Source organism: Gopherus flavomarginatus, chromosome 1 (genome assembly GCF_025201925.1).
Source record: "Gopherus flavomarginatus isolate rGopFla2 chromosome 1, rGopFla2.mat.asm, whole genome shotgun sequence".
NCBI classification, from domain to species: Eukaryota; Metazoa; Chordata; order Testudines; family Testudinidae; genus Gopherus; species Gopherus flavomarginatus.
The window spans coordinates 1,711,080-1,725,569 of NC_066617.1; the positions used below are offsets into that span (position 1 = coordinate 1,711,080).

General features: G+C 46.7%; 1 protein-coding gene across 1 annotated transcript in view; it reads right to left on the reverse strand.

Annotated features, from left to right (window-relative positions):
• Positions 1-14,158, reverse strand: part of LOC127051306 (C-type lectin Cal-like) — a 124,760-nt gene extending 110,602 nt beyond the window's left edge. Inside the window, exon 1 of the mRNA XM_050953480.1 lies at positions 14,035-14,158. The gene's annotated coding sequence lies outside the window, so the exon portion shown is untranslated. The remainder of the gene's footprint in view (positions 1-14,034) is intronic.
• Positions 14,159-14,490: the final 332 nt, after the last annotated feature.

Here is a 14,490-nt window from a genome sequence, read left to right on the forward strand (position 1 = left end):
GTGAATATTTGTTTACAGCCCATTACCTGTCTGTGTCTTTTAACAGAAATACCCATGACTAAAATGTAGCCTTAATTATGACACTCAACTGAGAGCTGAGAACTGTAGCAGATTCCTAGGATCAGGCACTGAGAGGGACATGTAGCACACACTTCTTTGTCTCCTACACATGGTGGCTACTGCTGGGATTAATACACAGTGGCAATGTGGTCATTTGTGGAGTAGAAATCCCACTCAGAAATCATCACAATTTTCATGCAAAGCTCCAAGTTAACAAAGCATGGCAGAGTGCTGTATAGAAAGACATATGAAAGTGGTGCCTTAAAGCCTCCCTGATGCAAATAGCCGCCAACCCATTGTGTCCCTCAAATAGCCCTGGTATCTGACTGCTCAAAATCAGCTCCCAGGCAATCCTCCTCCACACTCCACCCTGGTGGGAACTTTTCATCCTTAGCCTCACAAATATTATGGTGTGCTCAGAAGGCTGCTATGATCATGGAAATATTTTCCTCAGTTAGGTCTAACTGCCACAAAGGCAGCACCAGCATGCTTTTAATTTGCCACAGACACATTCTACAGTCATTCTGCACCTTCTCAGCATATTGCTGAAGCACTCCTTGCTTCTGTCCAGGTTTCCTGTGTAAGGCTTCATGAGCCATGGGAATAAGGGGTATGCTCGGTCTCTCAGGATCACTGGGCATTTTGACATCCACCACTGAAATCTTCTGGTCTGGAAAGAAAGTCCCTGCTTGCAGCTTTCTGTACAGGCCAGTGTTCCTGAAGATTCATCACCCTGCGCTGACAGTGAAATGCCTACAGTGCTCTACAAGTGCCTGCCATACAATAGAGAAGTACTCCTTTCTATTGATGTATTCCATTGCAAGATGGTCCATGGCCAATATTGGGATATGCGTTCCATCTGTTGCCCCACAATACTTAGGGAATCCCACTGCTGCAAAGCCTTCCACTACTTCACATACATTGCCAAACGTAATAGTCCTTCATAGGATGATGCGACTAATGGTCCTGCACACTTGCATTAATGCAGCCCTGTGATGGGGTGGATCGGCCCTGCACTGCTACGTCAGGGGTTAATCCTTCCTGCCTAGCAGAAGAAGCCCTGTCCCTGAATCTCTGTCGGGCGTGCTCCACCTGGAAATCAGGTATAAAAATTTGCAGGGTTGCTCAGTCTAGGGGAACTGCCAGAGGGGAAAAAGGCTTGTTGCTCTCTCCAGCAGAAGAGAGGCCCACACCCCGGGACGCAGAGGCCAGACATGTGCAGACACACTGCAGAGGAGAGGCAGAGGATGCCGCAGATCTGGGAGAATCTGAGGAATGGGTAGGAAGTGTCCCAGGGAGACCTTGAAGAGGAATGGTGCTGGGACCATTCAGGCCAGCATTTTTCAGGAGGATCCCCACCGGACCACTGGTGAGGAGAACTGTCCACCAACAGGGCCCTGGGTCAGGACCCAGTGGAGGAGGCAGGCCCGGGTCCTCCTACCTTGGTAGGACTCTGGTCATTGGACTGTACTGCCTTAGGGGCGCATTGTATGGACATCAGCTGCTAGGTCACATTACCCCATCAGGAGAGGGGAATTAGGTAGAAGCTGACCATTTGGCTTCACTGTCAATGGGGCACATTGTATGGACCCTGGCCACTAGGCCACATTACCCCACTGGGAAAGTGGAAGTAGATGAACTCTGGCCACTGAGTCACACTGTGCTAATTACAGAGGGGTTTAGAACGCGGACTTGAGCGTAGAGAGGCTGTGTTACCTCCCACCCCTGGACTTAAGGGGCCGACGAGGTACTAACTCTGCCACAAGCCCCAACAGTGGACTTCCCAACTCCAAACTGATTTGCAACCAACCAATAGCAATCTGGTGTTGCAAGCTTCATAACTGTGACCAAAACAGCAGAGAGGAGTGCTGTGTCCATCCTTTCAGACAGAGACGGCAGGCACACAGTAAACAGGGGTAGTTGAAAAATGCCGACAGGCTGTCGGAAGCCCATGTAATGATGGGACAGAAAAAACTGCATCATGAAATGTTGAACAAGCACCCATTATTCATTGTGATCCACTCCACCTTCCCACAACTCCTAGCTAGAGAAGGTGGCAAGTAGCACAGGGGGATAGCTACCTACAGTGCACTGATCTGACTGTCCGTGTTAGAACACCAACTGTGGACGTGCCCCATTAACAGAAGAAGCTTTGTGTGAACATGCACAAGCAATGTATTAATACAGGTTTTTGATTGTTGGAGTAACTTGCGCTGACAAAACTATGTAGTGTAGACAAAGTACAATATTTTCTCCTCTCCATTATCCAAGTCAAAAAGGAAAAAAATTGATTACTACTGGACCTAGTGCTGTTCCCTATGGGTCCACTAGAGACGCCCTCTCAGTTTGACAGCAAACCATCAACTACTCTTTGAGTACAGTCTTTCAACCGATGGTGAATCCACTTTATAGTAATTTAATCTAAACCAAAATTCCCTAGATTCTTTATGAGAATGTCAAAAAACTTATGTAACTGGCAGACCAGGTGCCAGATCATGCCAAGGTCCCTAGCTCTCATCTGAAACTGACAATGGAGAGCTGGAGCAAGTGTGGCTCACTGTTGGTTGGTACGTTTACAACGGGAATTAGAATTAGGAATGTGTTTAGTGTTTCGACTCTGTGAAAAGCTTGTCAATTTCTGCACCCATTAATCTCACTTATCATCTGTGTGTCCCATTGTGATGTTATTGATATAATCTGGGATCATATAGAACATGGTTGCAACCAAAGTCCTGTAGTGGCACCAAATCTTATGTAAAGGGGGTCAAATGAGATGTCTAAGACAAGATTATAGGTTGCTGGTTATGATTATGCTGTCTATATATGTGCATCAATTTTGTAGTTGAAGTTATGAATATTGGCTTTGTACTGTCTGTACTTCAACTTTGTGCTGCAATTCTGGGAGACATCCCAGACAAGTTGGTGTTGTCTCTGCCTAGCCTGCTTGATGGTCCATTAAGGACCATCAGCTACACAACTGACCCATTGAAAGAAGGCAGATACACCTTGTAACTCAGCAAAGTACGCAGGGACTTGCCCATGTGACTCCAGACTCCATTTTGCTGTAATTTTCCACAGTAAGGACAAAGAGGTTCTTACACCTGGAAAAGACTATGAAAGCCTGATGCCTCATCTCCATCTTGTCTTCAATCCTGCTTCTTACCTCTGGAGGGACTTTGCTACAAACTGAAGCTCTGAACAAAGGACTGATGACCCATCCCAGCGGGGATGTTCCAGAGACTTGATTTGATCCTGCAGTTTACTCCATCACTGCTACAAGTCTGAACTAAGAACTTTTATAGATTCATAGATTCATAGACTCTAGGACTGGAAGGGACCTCGAGAGGTCATCGAGTCCAGTCCCCTGCCCTCATGGCAGGACCAAACACTGTCTAGACCATCCCTAATAGACATTTATCTAACCTACTCTTAAATATCTCCAGAGATGGAGATTCCACAACTTCCCTAGGCAATCTATTCCAGTGTTTAACTACCCTGACAGTTAGGAACTTTTTCCTAATGTCCAACCTAAATCTCCCTTGCTGCAGTTTAAGCCCATTGCTTCTGGTTCTATCATTGGAGGCTAAGGTGAACAAGTTTTCTCCCTCCTCCTGATGACACCCTTTTAGATACCTGAAAACTGCTATCATGTCCCCTCTCAGTCTTCTCTTTTCCAAACTAAACAAACCCAATTCCTTCAGCCTTCCTTCACAGGTCATGTTCTCAAGACCTTTAATCATTCTTGTTGCTCTTCTCTGGACCCTCTCCAATTTCTCCACATCTTTCTTGAAATGCGGTGCCCAGAACTGGACACAATACTCCAGTTGAGGCCTAACCAGCGCAGAGTAAAGCGGAAGAATGACTTCTCGTGTCTTGTTTACAACACACCTGTTAATGCATCCCAGAATCATGTTTGCATTTTTTGCGACAGTATCACACTGTTGACTCATATTAAGCTTGTGGTCTACTATGACCCCTAGATCTCTTTCTGCCATACTCCTTCCTAGACAGTCTCTTCCCATTCTGTATGTGTGAAACTGATTGTTCCTTCCTAGGTGGAGCACTTTGCATTTACCTTTATTGAACTTCATCCTGTTTACCTCAGACCATTTCTCCAATTTGTCCAGATCATTTTGAATTTTGACCCTGTCCTCCAAAGCAGTTGCAATCCCTCCCAGTTTGGTATCGTCCACAAACTTAATAAGCGTACTTTCTATGCCAACATCTAAATCGTTGATGAAGATATTGAACAGAAACGGTCCCAAAACAGAACCCTGCGGAACCCCACTTGTTATACCTTTCCAGCAGGATTGGGAGCCATTAACAACTACTCTCTGAGTACGGTTATCCAGCCAGTTATGCACCCACCTTATAGTAGCCCCATCTAAATTGTACTTTCCTAGTTTATCTATAAGAATATCATGCGAAACCATATCAAATGCCTTACTAAAGTCTAAGTATATCACAACCACCGCTTTTCCCTTATCCACAAGGCTCGTTATCCTATCAAAGAACGCTATCAGATTAGTTTGACACGATTTGTTCTTTACAAATCCATGCTGGCTATTCCCTATCACCTTACCACCTTCCAAGTGTTTGCAGATGATTTCTTTGATTACCTGCTCCATTATCTTCCCTGGCACAGAAGTTAAACTAACTGGTCTGTAGTTTCCTGGGTTGTTTTTATTTCCCTTTTTATAGATGGGCACTATATTTGCCCCCTTCCAGTCTTCTGGAATCTCCCCTGTCTCCCATGATTTCCCAAAGTTAATAGCTAGAGGCTCAGATACCTCTTCTATTAACTCCTTGAGTATTCTAGGATGCATTTCATCAGGCCCTGGTGACTTGCAGGCATCTAACTTTTCTAAGTGATTTTTTACTTGCTCTTTTTTTATTTTATCTTCTAAACCTACCCTCTTCCCGTAAGCATTCACTATACTAGACATTCCTTCAGACTTCTCAGTGAAGACCGAAACAAAGAAGTCATTAAGCATCTCTGCCATTTCCAAGTCTCCCGTTACTGTTTCCCCCTCCTCATTGAGCAGTGGGCCTACCCTGTCCTTAGTCTTCCTCTTGCTTCTAATGTATTGATAAAAAGTCTTCTTGTTTCCCTTTATTCCCATAGCTAATTTGAGTTCATTCTGTGCCTTTGCTTTTCTAATCTTGCCTCTGCATTCCTGTGTTATTTGCCTATATTCATCCTTCGTGATCTGACCTAGTTTCCATTTTTTATATGACGCCTTTTTACTTTGTAGGTCACACAAGATCTCAAGGGTAAGCCAAGGTGGTCTTTTGCCACATTTTCTATCTTTCCTAACCATCGGAATAACTTGCTTTTGGGCCCTTAATAGCGTCCCTTTGAAAAACTGCCAACTCTCCTCAGTTGTTTTTCCCCTCAGTCTTGATTCCCATGGGACCTTACCTATCAGCTCTCTGAGCTTACCAAAATCTGCCTTCCTGAAATCCATTGTCTCTATTCCGCTGTACTCCCTTCTACCCTTCCTTAGAATTGCAAATTCTATGATTTCATGATCACTTTCACCCAAGCTTCCTTCTACTTTCAAATTCTCAACGAGTTCCTCCCTATTTGTTAAAATCAAGTCTAAAACAGCTTCCCCCCTTGTAGCTTTTTCAACTTTCTGAAATAAAAAGTTGTCTGCAATGCAGTCCAGGAACTTATTGGATAGTCTGTGCCCCGCGGTGTTATTTTCCCAACATATATCTGGATAGTTGAAGTCCCCCATCACTACCAAATCTTGGGCTTTGGATGATTTTGTTAGTTATTTGAAAAAAGCCTCATCCACCACCAGGTCCCAGCTCGTCAGTGGCTGGGCTCTGCAAGCAGCATCTCCAGGAACTCCCCAAACCAGGGTTGCAGGTGAGGAGAAGGAGGGTCAGCAGGGAGGCCATGGTCACTCAGATGGGACCTTGGTCCTAGGAATCAGGGTCCCATTTGCAGAGCAAAGCAGTTCTCAGATGCCTTCTCCCACTGCCCCTCTCTCCCTAGTGCTGGGGCTGGCAGGTGCCCTCGGTAACCACCTACATGGAAGTTGGAGGGAGGGCGCAGGTGGCAGTAGGGCTGCCCGGAGGGGGTGGGAAAGTGGGGCAATTTGCCCCAGGCCCCGGGCCCCACAGGGGCCACCACGAGAATATAGTATTGCAACTTTTTTTTATGGAAGGGGCCCCTGAAATTGCTTTGCCCCAGGCCCCCTGAATCCTCTGGGCAGCCCTGGGTAGCAGGGTGGGAGAGTTTGGAAGAAGCCTCAGTGGCACCAGGGTGGAGGCCAGTCTGTGTGCACAGGGCTGGAATGCCAGCTGCAGGTGCAGCACGTCTGCAATCGTTCTCTGATCAGACAGCTGGGTTAGTGTTAGAGACTTGGAGCCTCTCGTGTTATCACCCAGCACCTGGTACATGAAACACCAACTGACCTCGCCCCGGGGCCTTTTCCCCACTAACAGGTGTTTGAATCACACTCATACTTCCAGGTCTGGGATCATGTGTCTGGAAAGCCAACACCATGTGGTTGGGGTGGCGGTGAGGGGCGGGGTTATAGTTACTGCACCCCATGGTGGGGGCTGGGACCCCTGTTGCACCATTATTAGCAGAAGGGGTCGAATGGGAGAGCCGCCCTGCAGAGAGATGCTCCAGCAGGGACTGGACACAGGACTGGAGGCTGGACCCAGCTCCCGGAGGGGCAGAGCGCTGGGCACAGCTCCGCAGGGCGTTAGGGTGCCACGTGCAGGGCTTTGCCGGGTGGGAGGAAGGGGTGAGGCAGAGAGGGCCCCAGGGTCAGGGAACACACACAGGACAAGCTTGGCCACCCATCCCCGTAACAGATCAGCTGCCGCCAGCCCCCCAGCGCAGGAGGAGGAAGAAGCAGGAGGAAGCCAGGGTCTCAGCTGAGTGACTCGCTGGGCAGCTGCTCTGGTGCAAGGCCAGTCCAAGTGCAGCCTGCATGGGACACTGGCCGGGCCTGGGGTATTTATAGACCAGTGCGGAGAGGGGACCGGGTGTCAGTACTGAACATGCAGATCTGTGCTGATGGCAGCTACAATCATTTAACGCCCAGGCAAACCGAGCTAAGAGAAGCCAGGACAAAGCCACCAGCCTGGCTTTGAGCAGGAGGAAGCGTTTGTCAGGGCTGAGATAACAGATAAAATAAAAGCTGTTTCCTTCCCTCTACCCACCCACCATCGGTCAGCGCTGAGGTCAGTGTGGCTGTGGGGAGCCATCGTGCCCTGGCTCTGACTGGCCCAACTGCTCACGTCCATCTTGTCCCATGGAAAGTTAAGGGCAGAGACCCAGGGAGTGTAAATCAGGTGGAGTCCAATTGAAGTCAGTGGCCGGGATTCCCAGTGGGTACAGGCTGGTGTGGGTCTATTGGAGTCCTTGAGGTCAGAGCCCCAGAGGGTGGGCGTTGCTCAGAGCTCCGCTGGAATCACCAGGACTAGAACCCCAGTGGGTGAGAACTGGCCAGAGCTCCACGGGGGTCACTGGACTCACACCAGCTGGGGCCTGGCCCCCATCAGTGCAGGGTAGAACAGCAACTTTCCCAATTCCCAGCCCTCAAGCCCGAGGAGCACTCGGCCCATCACACACCTTGTGCTTGGCTCCTCAGCGCCCTGCACTGAGTGTTGTTATTTCCACCTGTGCAAAGAGACTGTGAAATGCACCATCCTCCCTGGGCGGCGATTTACACGTACCAGGCTCTGGTGTAAATGGTGACATATGGAGCCGGGGACAGTCAGGCCCATGAGGACTGGATTGCGGGTGCTGCCTGTGGCCGAGGGGTTGGCCCTGTTCTGGGCTGCCCAGGCTCCCCGGGTCTGTCTTTCTGCTGCATTTCAAGGGAACCCATTACCCTGCTATGTAGGTGCTGACCGTGGCCCAATGAAAGCGGTGTCAGACTTGCCCCAAAGTGACTCTGATCTCACATGTCTGTGGTTTGGCTGCTTGTATGTGGGGCTAGTGAGGCTGTTTAAAGGCCGGGCACAGCACAGACCCTGTGAATTCGTGACACCTGGTAACTTCCTTCATCTCATTTCCAAGCACCAGCTGACTCCTACTGTGAATTTTATGCATAGATTGCAAGGCCAGGAGGGACCTATGGGATCACCTGGTCTGACCCCCGTAAAACACAGGCCAGAGACCTACCCCACAATAGTGCCTAGAGCAGAGCTGTTAGAAAAACATCCAGTGTCGGTTTTAAAATTGCCCGTGATGGAGAATCCACCACGACCCTGGGGAAGTTGTTCCAGTTACTCTCACTGGCAAAATTTCTGCCTCATTTCCAGCCTGAATTTGTCTAGCTTCAGCTCCCAGGACTGGACTGTGTTACACCTTCGCCTGCTAGACTGGGGAGCCCATTGCTCAATATCTGTCCCCATGTAGGTATTTAGAGACTGGAATCAAATCACCCCTTAACCTTTCCTTTGCTCAGCTGAACAGATTGAGCTCCCTGAGTCTAACACTGTAAGGCAGGTTTTCTAATCCTTTAATCCTTCTCGTGGCTCTTCCCTGACCCCTCTCCAATTATCAACATCCTTCTTGAACCGGGAACACCAGAACTGGCACAGGATTCCGCCAGCAGTCACACCACTGCCAAACACAGAGGTAAAATAACCTCACTGCTCCGACTTGAGACTCCCCTACTTTTAAATTCCAGGTTTGCATTAGCCCTTTTGGCTACAACTTTGTGCTGATAACTAATGTTCAGCTGGTTACCCCCACCAACCCCCAAATCATTTACACAGTCTCTGCTTCCCAGGACAGAGGCCCCTATCCTGTAAGTCTGGCCTGTGTTCTGTGTTCCTAGAGGTCTGCATTTACATTTAGCCATACTGAGAGGCAAATTATTTGCTTCACCCAGGTTACTAGGAAATCCAGATCACTCTCTATCAGTGACCTGCTCTTGTAGCCCTCAGGATTAATCGGGTTGCCTGCATAACCTGGTTATTCTTGTTTTCTAAGCCGGGCAACTAGAAGGTGGGAATATCATGTCTGGTTGCGGCAAAGGTGGTAAGGGCTTGGGAAAGGGGGGGCGCTAAGCGCCATCGTAAGGTGCTCCGTGATAACATTCAAGGTATTATGAAGCCGCCTATTCGTCGTTTGGCGCCGTGGTGATGTAAAGCGTATTTCCGGACTGATCTGTGAAGAAACCCGAGGAGTGCTGAAAGTGTTTTTAGAGAACGTCATCCGTGATGCTGTCACTTACACTGAACACGCTAAGCGGAAGACTGTGACTGCCACAGATGTGGTCTATGCTCTGAAGCGCCAGGGTTGCACTCTCTATGGATTCGGGGGCTAAGTCTCCATCCTGCTTCAAAGTTGAAACATCCTTAGATATATCTTTTCTTATGAGTATTGTATTGTAATGGGTTCATAGATTCATATCAAAAATCAGTTTGGCTGTAATGCAAGAAACCTACAGGCCAAAAACTTGCATGTTAAGCTAAAGGAAAGTTAGCATATCTATATTCTGGGTCCTTTTACCCAGAAAAGCAAAGATGACCTTTTAAAGATGACATTATTGGCATTACTGAAACTTGGTGGGATAATACACATGACTGGAATGTTGGTGTGGATGGGTATAGTTTGCTCAGGAAGGATAGACAGGGGAAAAAGGGAGGAGGTGTTGCCTTATATATTAAAAATGTACACACTTGGACTGAGGTGGAGATGGACATAGGAGACGGAAGGGTGGAGAGTCTCTGGGTTAGGCTAAAAGGGGTAAAAAACACAGGTGATGTCATGCTGGGAGTCTACTACAGGCCACCTAATCAGGCGGAAGAGGTGGATGAGGCTTTTTTCAAACAACTAACAAAATCATCCAAAGCCCAAGATTTGGTGGTGATGGGGGACTTCAACTATCCAGATATATGTTGGGAAAATAACACTGCAGGGCACAGACTATCCAATAAGTTCCTGGACTGCATTGCGGACAACTTTTTATTTCAGAAAGTTGAAAAAGCTACTAGGGGGGAAGCTGTTCTAGACTTGATTTTAACCAATAGGGAGGAACTTGTTGAGAATTTGAAAGTAGAAGGCAGCTTGGGTGAAAGTGATCATGAAATCATAGAATTTGCAATTCTAAGGAAGGGTAGAAGGGAGTACAGCAGAATAGAGACAATGGATTTCAGGAAGGCGGATTTTGGTAAGCTCAGAGAGCTGATAGGCAAGGTCCCATGGGAATTAAGACTGAGGGGAAAAACAACGGAGGAAAGTTGGCAGTTTTTCAAAGGGACGCTATTAAGGGCCCAAAAGCAAGTGATTCCGATGGTTAGGAAAGATAGAAGATGTGGCAAAAGACCACCTTGGCTTACCCTTGAGATCTTGCGTGACCTACAAAATAAAAAGGCGTCATATAAAAAATGGAAACTAGGTCAGATCACGAAGGATGAATATAGGCAAATAACACAGGAATGCAGAGGCAAGATTAGAAAGGCAAAGGCACAAAATGAGCTCAAACTAGCTATGGGAATAAAGGGAAACAAGAAGACTTTTTATCAATACATTAGAAGCAAGAGGAAGACTAAGGACAGGGTAGGCCCACTGCTCAATGAGGAGGGGGTAACAGTAACGGGAGACTTGGAAATGGCAGAGATGCTTAATGACTTCTTTGTTTCGGTCTTCACTGAGAAGTCTGAAGGAATGTCTAGTATAGTGAATGCTTACGGGAAGAGGGTAGGTTTAGAAGATAAAATAAAAAAAGAGCAAGTAAAAAATCACTTAGAAAAGTTAGATGCCTGCAAGTCACCAGGGCCTGATGAAATGCATCCTAGAATACTCAAGGAGTTAATAGAAGAGGTATCTGAGCCTCTAGCTATTATCTTTGGGAAATCATGGGAGACGGGGGAGATTCCAGAAGACTGGAAGGGGGCAAATATAGTGCCCATCTATAAAAAGGGAAATAAAAACAACCCAGGAAACTACAGACCAGTTAGTTTAACTTCTGTGCCAGGGAAGATAATGGAGCAGGTAATCAAAGAAATCATCTGCAAACACTTGGAAGGTGGTAAGGTGATAGGGAATAGCCAGCATGGATTTGTAAAGAACAAATCGTGTCAAACTAATCTGATAACATTCTTTGATAGGATAACGAGCCTTGTGGATAAGGGAGAAGCGGTGGATGTGATATATCTAGACTTCAGTAAGGCATTTGATACAGTCTCGCATGATATTCTTATAGATAAGCTAGGAAAGTACAATTTAGATGGGGCTACTATAAGGTGGGTGCATAACTGGCTGGATAACCGTACTCAGAGAGTAGTTGTTAATGGCTCCCAATCCTGCTGGAAAGGTATAACAAGTGGGGTTCCGCAGGGGTCTGTTTTGGGACCGGTTCTGTTCAATATCTTCATCAACAATTTAGATGTTGGCATAGAAAGTACGCTTATTAAGTTTGCGGACGATACCAAACTGGGAGGGATTGCAACTGCTTTGGAGGACAGGGTCAAAATTCAAAATGATCTGGACAAGTTGGAGAAATGGTCTGAGGTAAACAAGATGGAGTTCAATAAAGATAAATGCAAAGTGCTCCACTTAGGAAGGAACAATCAGTTTCACACATACAGAATGGGAAGAGACTGTCTAGGAAGGAGTATGGCAGAAAGAGATCTAGGGGTCATAGTGGACCACAAGCTTAATATGAGTCAACAGTGTGATACTGTTGCAAAAAAAGCAAACGTGATTCTGGGATGCATTAACAGGTGTGTTGTAAACAAGACACGAGAAGTCATTCTTCCGCTTTACTCTGCGCTGGTTAGGCCTCAACTGGAGTATTGTGTCGAGTTCTGGGCACCGCATTTCAAGAAAGATGTGGAGAAATTGGAGAGGGTCCAGAGAAGAGCAACAAGAATGATTAAAGGTCTTGAGAACATGACCTATGAAGGAAGGCTGAAGGAATTGGGTTTGCTTAGTTTGGAAAAGAGAAGACTGAGAGGGGACATGATAGCAGTTTTCAGGTATCTAAAAGGGTGTCATCAGGAGGAGGGAGAAAACTTGTTCATCTTAGCCTCCAATGATAGAACAAGAAGCAATGGGCTTAAACTGCAGCAAGGGAGATTTAGGTTGGACATTAGGAAAAAGTTCCTAACTGTCAGGGTAGTTAAACACTGGAATAGATTGCCTAGGGAAGTTGTGGAATCTCCATTTCTGGAGATATTTAAGAGTAGGTTAGATAAATGGCTATTAGGGATGGTCTAGACAGTAGTTGGTCCTGCCAGGAGGGCAGGGGACTGGACTCAATGACCTCTCGAGGTCCCTTCCAGTCCTAGAGTCTATGAGTCTATGAGGTCTAAGACCTTTACCTAGACCAACAGACAATGAAGGATGGCAGAGGGGATTTTTCAAAGTTGTACCCACAGACTTAACAAGTACACCCCAAGTGCACAGGTACCTCTTGTCCATATGCACATACAAACTAGCCTATGGGGTAAGTGTACCCTAACATTTCTGTGGGAGAAGAGTGAAATTTGGGCATAAGAGGAAGGATTTCCAAGATTTATTCCTATAAAAAGAGGTAACCTACCTCACTACGGTACCTCCTCGTCCTTCTTCTTCACTTCACTCACTTCAGTCTACTCTCCACTAGTCTTCTCTTCACTACACTTCGCTAGAGAGTAAATTCTAAAGTAGCTTTGACAGCTCTTCACATTAGTTTCCTCTGTACGCTTCTGCAAGAGATGTGAAACCGGAACCACCACAGGCGGGGTCCTGTATTTTCCACCACCAGGTTATCAAAACAGGGTATGAGTATTAATCAAAGTTTGCAGCACATAATATTGTATTATCATATGTAGCTCTTGAGTAACTGTAATACAAGTATCAGAGGGGTAGCCGTGTTAGTCTGGATCTGTAAAAGCAGCAAAGAGCCCTGTGGCACCTTATAGACCAACAGAAGTTTTGGAGCATGAACTTTCATGGGCGAATCCCCACTTGGGTATTCACCCACGAAAGCTCATGCTCCAAAACTTCTGTTGTTCTATTAGGTGCTACAGGACTCTTTCCTAGTAATACAATTGTAACTCTGTAATTCTAACTGTTTTACCGTTTACTTACTGTTTAACTGATTTTAATAAAAAGTCTTTATGACTATATCTGTCTCAGTGTGAGCTTCCTGTCATACCCCCGAAGGTCCCTTTATAGATTCTGTGGAGGCTGATTCGGGACACGAACTCTCCCGGACTGCACCTCTGATCAGTCTGCCTCAGTATTGCCCAGTATTTGGCAGGTCCTGACAGAGGGAAAAGACCTCTCGATTTGCTCTGAGCCATCGAGGGAAGAGAAGGAATGTACTCCTATCCCTCTATTATTTTCTTGGGACTTATTGATCTAAGTGTTAAAAAAGCAGTCAAGGGGTGCTATTTCCTGTTGTTTCTGTGAAGGGATGCCTTCCGTTTCAGAGTAAAGCGACAGAGAATTTATTCTAGTTTTTTGATTAAGCTAGTAAAGTTGTAGAATTGAAATGAGTTCTCTATCTTGTGGTAAGAGTGGGGCAAGGGCAAGAGTAGAGTCGGTTGGAGTTACCCACACTCTGGCTTTAGAAAACTTTGCCAGGAAATAGATTCAGGAACATGGAGGAGGTTTAGAACAGCTGAGAAATAGTGAGATGATCTCTGAGCATGGGAACCCAGGGGGTTTTGTAAGTGAGGTATCTGATGTGGAAACAGAGCAGAAAAAGAAAAGGGCTAAACTGGACAAGGGAGTAGCTGTTGGATACCTGCTCGTGGCTTGTAGCTCACTGGGAAAGAAATTGAATAAAAAAGGAGAGGTACTCGGGGAAGCTCCACAAATGCTAGAAGCTTCTAGATCAGACCATGGTCGGCTGTTGGCAAGAATGAGAGAATTTGAGAAGAAAGAAGGTGTGGTAGAGGAGGATAAAGAATCGATTCCCATCCCTGTCGGTATGGTGGAACCGACGGAGGCAGAAAAACCTATAGGGCCAACTACTAGAAGCAGGGTCAGAGAGTTACCTTTAGGAGTGGAGCTGGAGATTGAGTCTGAAGAGCCACGAGGAGAGTCAGGAGAGGAAGCTGGCAGTGCCGAAGCTACCAGCAGTCTGCAGATAGGAAAAGGAAGCCCCGAGGTGGCACCACAGGAGGCGGCGATGAGTGTCATAGAAAAGGCGGCTAGTGGTGCAAAAGAGGAGAGGAGCAAAGCAAAGGGGGAGGAAAAATCCCCTCCTCTGTTAGTATCCACCCCTGAGAGTGAAGAGGCAGCGCCTTCAGACACTGTCATTGCTCAGGGATTAGAAGATGCAGTGTCACAAGTGACACAAGTAGCTAGGGCCTGCGAGGTAATAATCTCTAAGTAACAACAGAGAGAGCTACAACAACCAAGGAATAGAATTCCTGCTCCTCCACCCAATATTACATTAGCACCATATAGAGTAGGAGATCCAGTCCCTCCGGGTGGACACTTATTGGCAT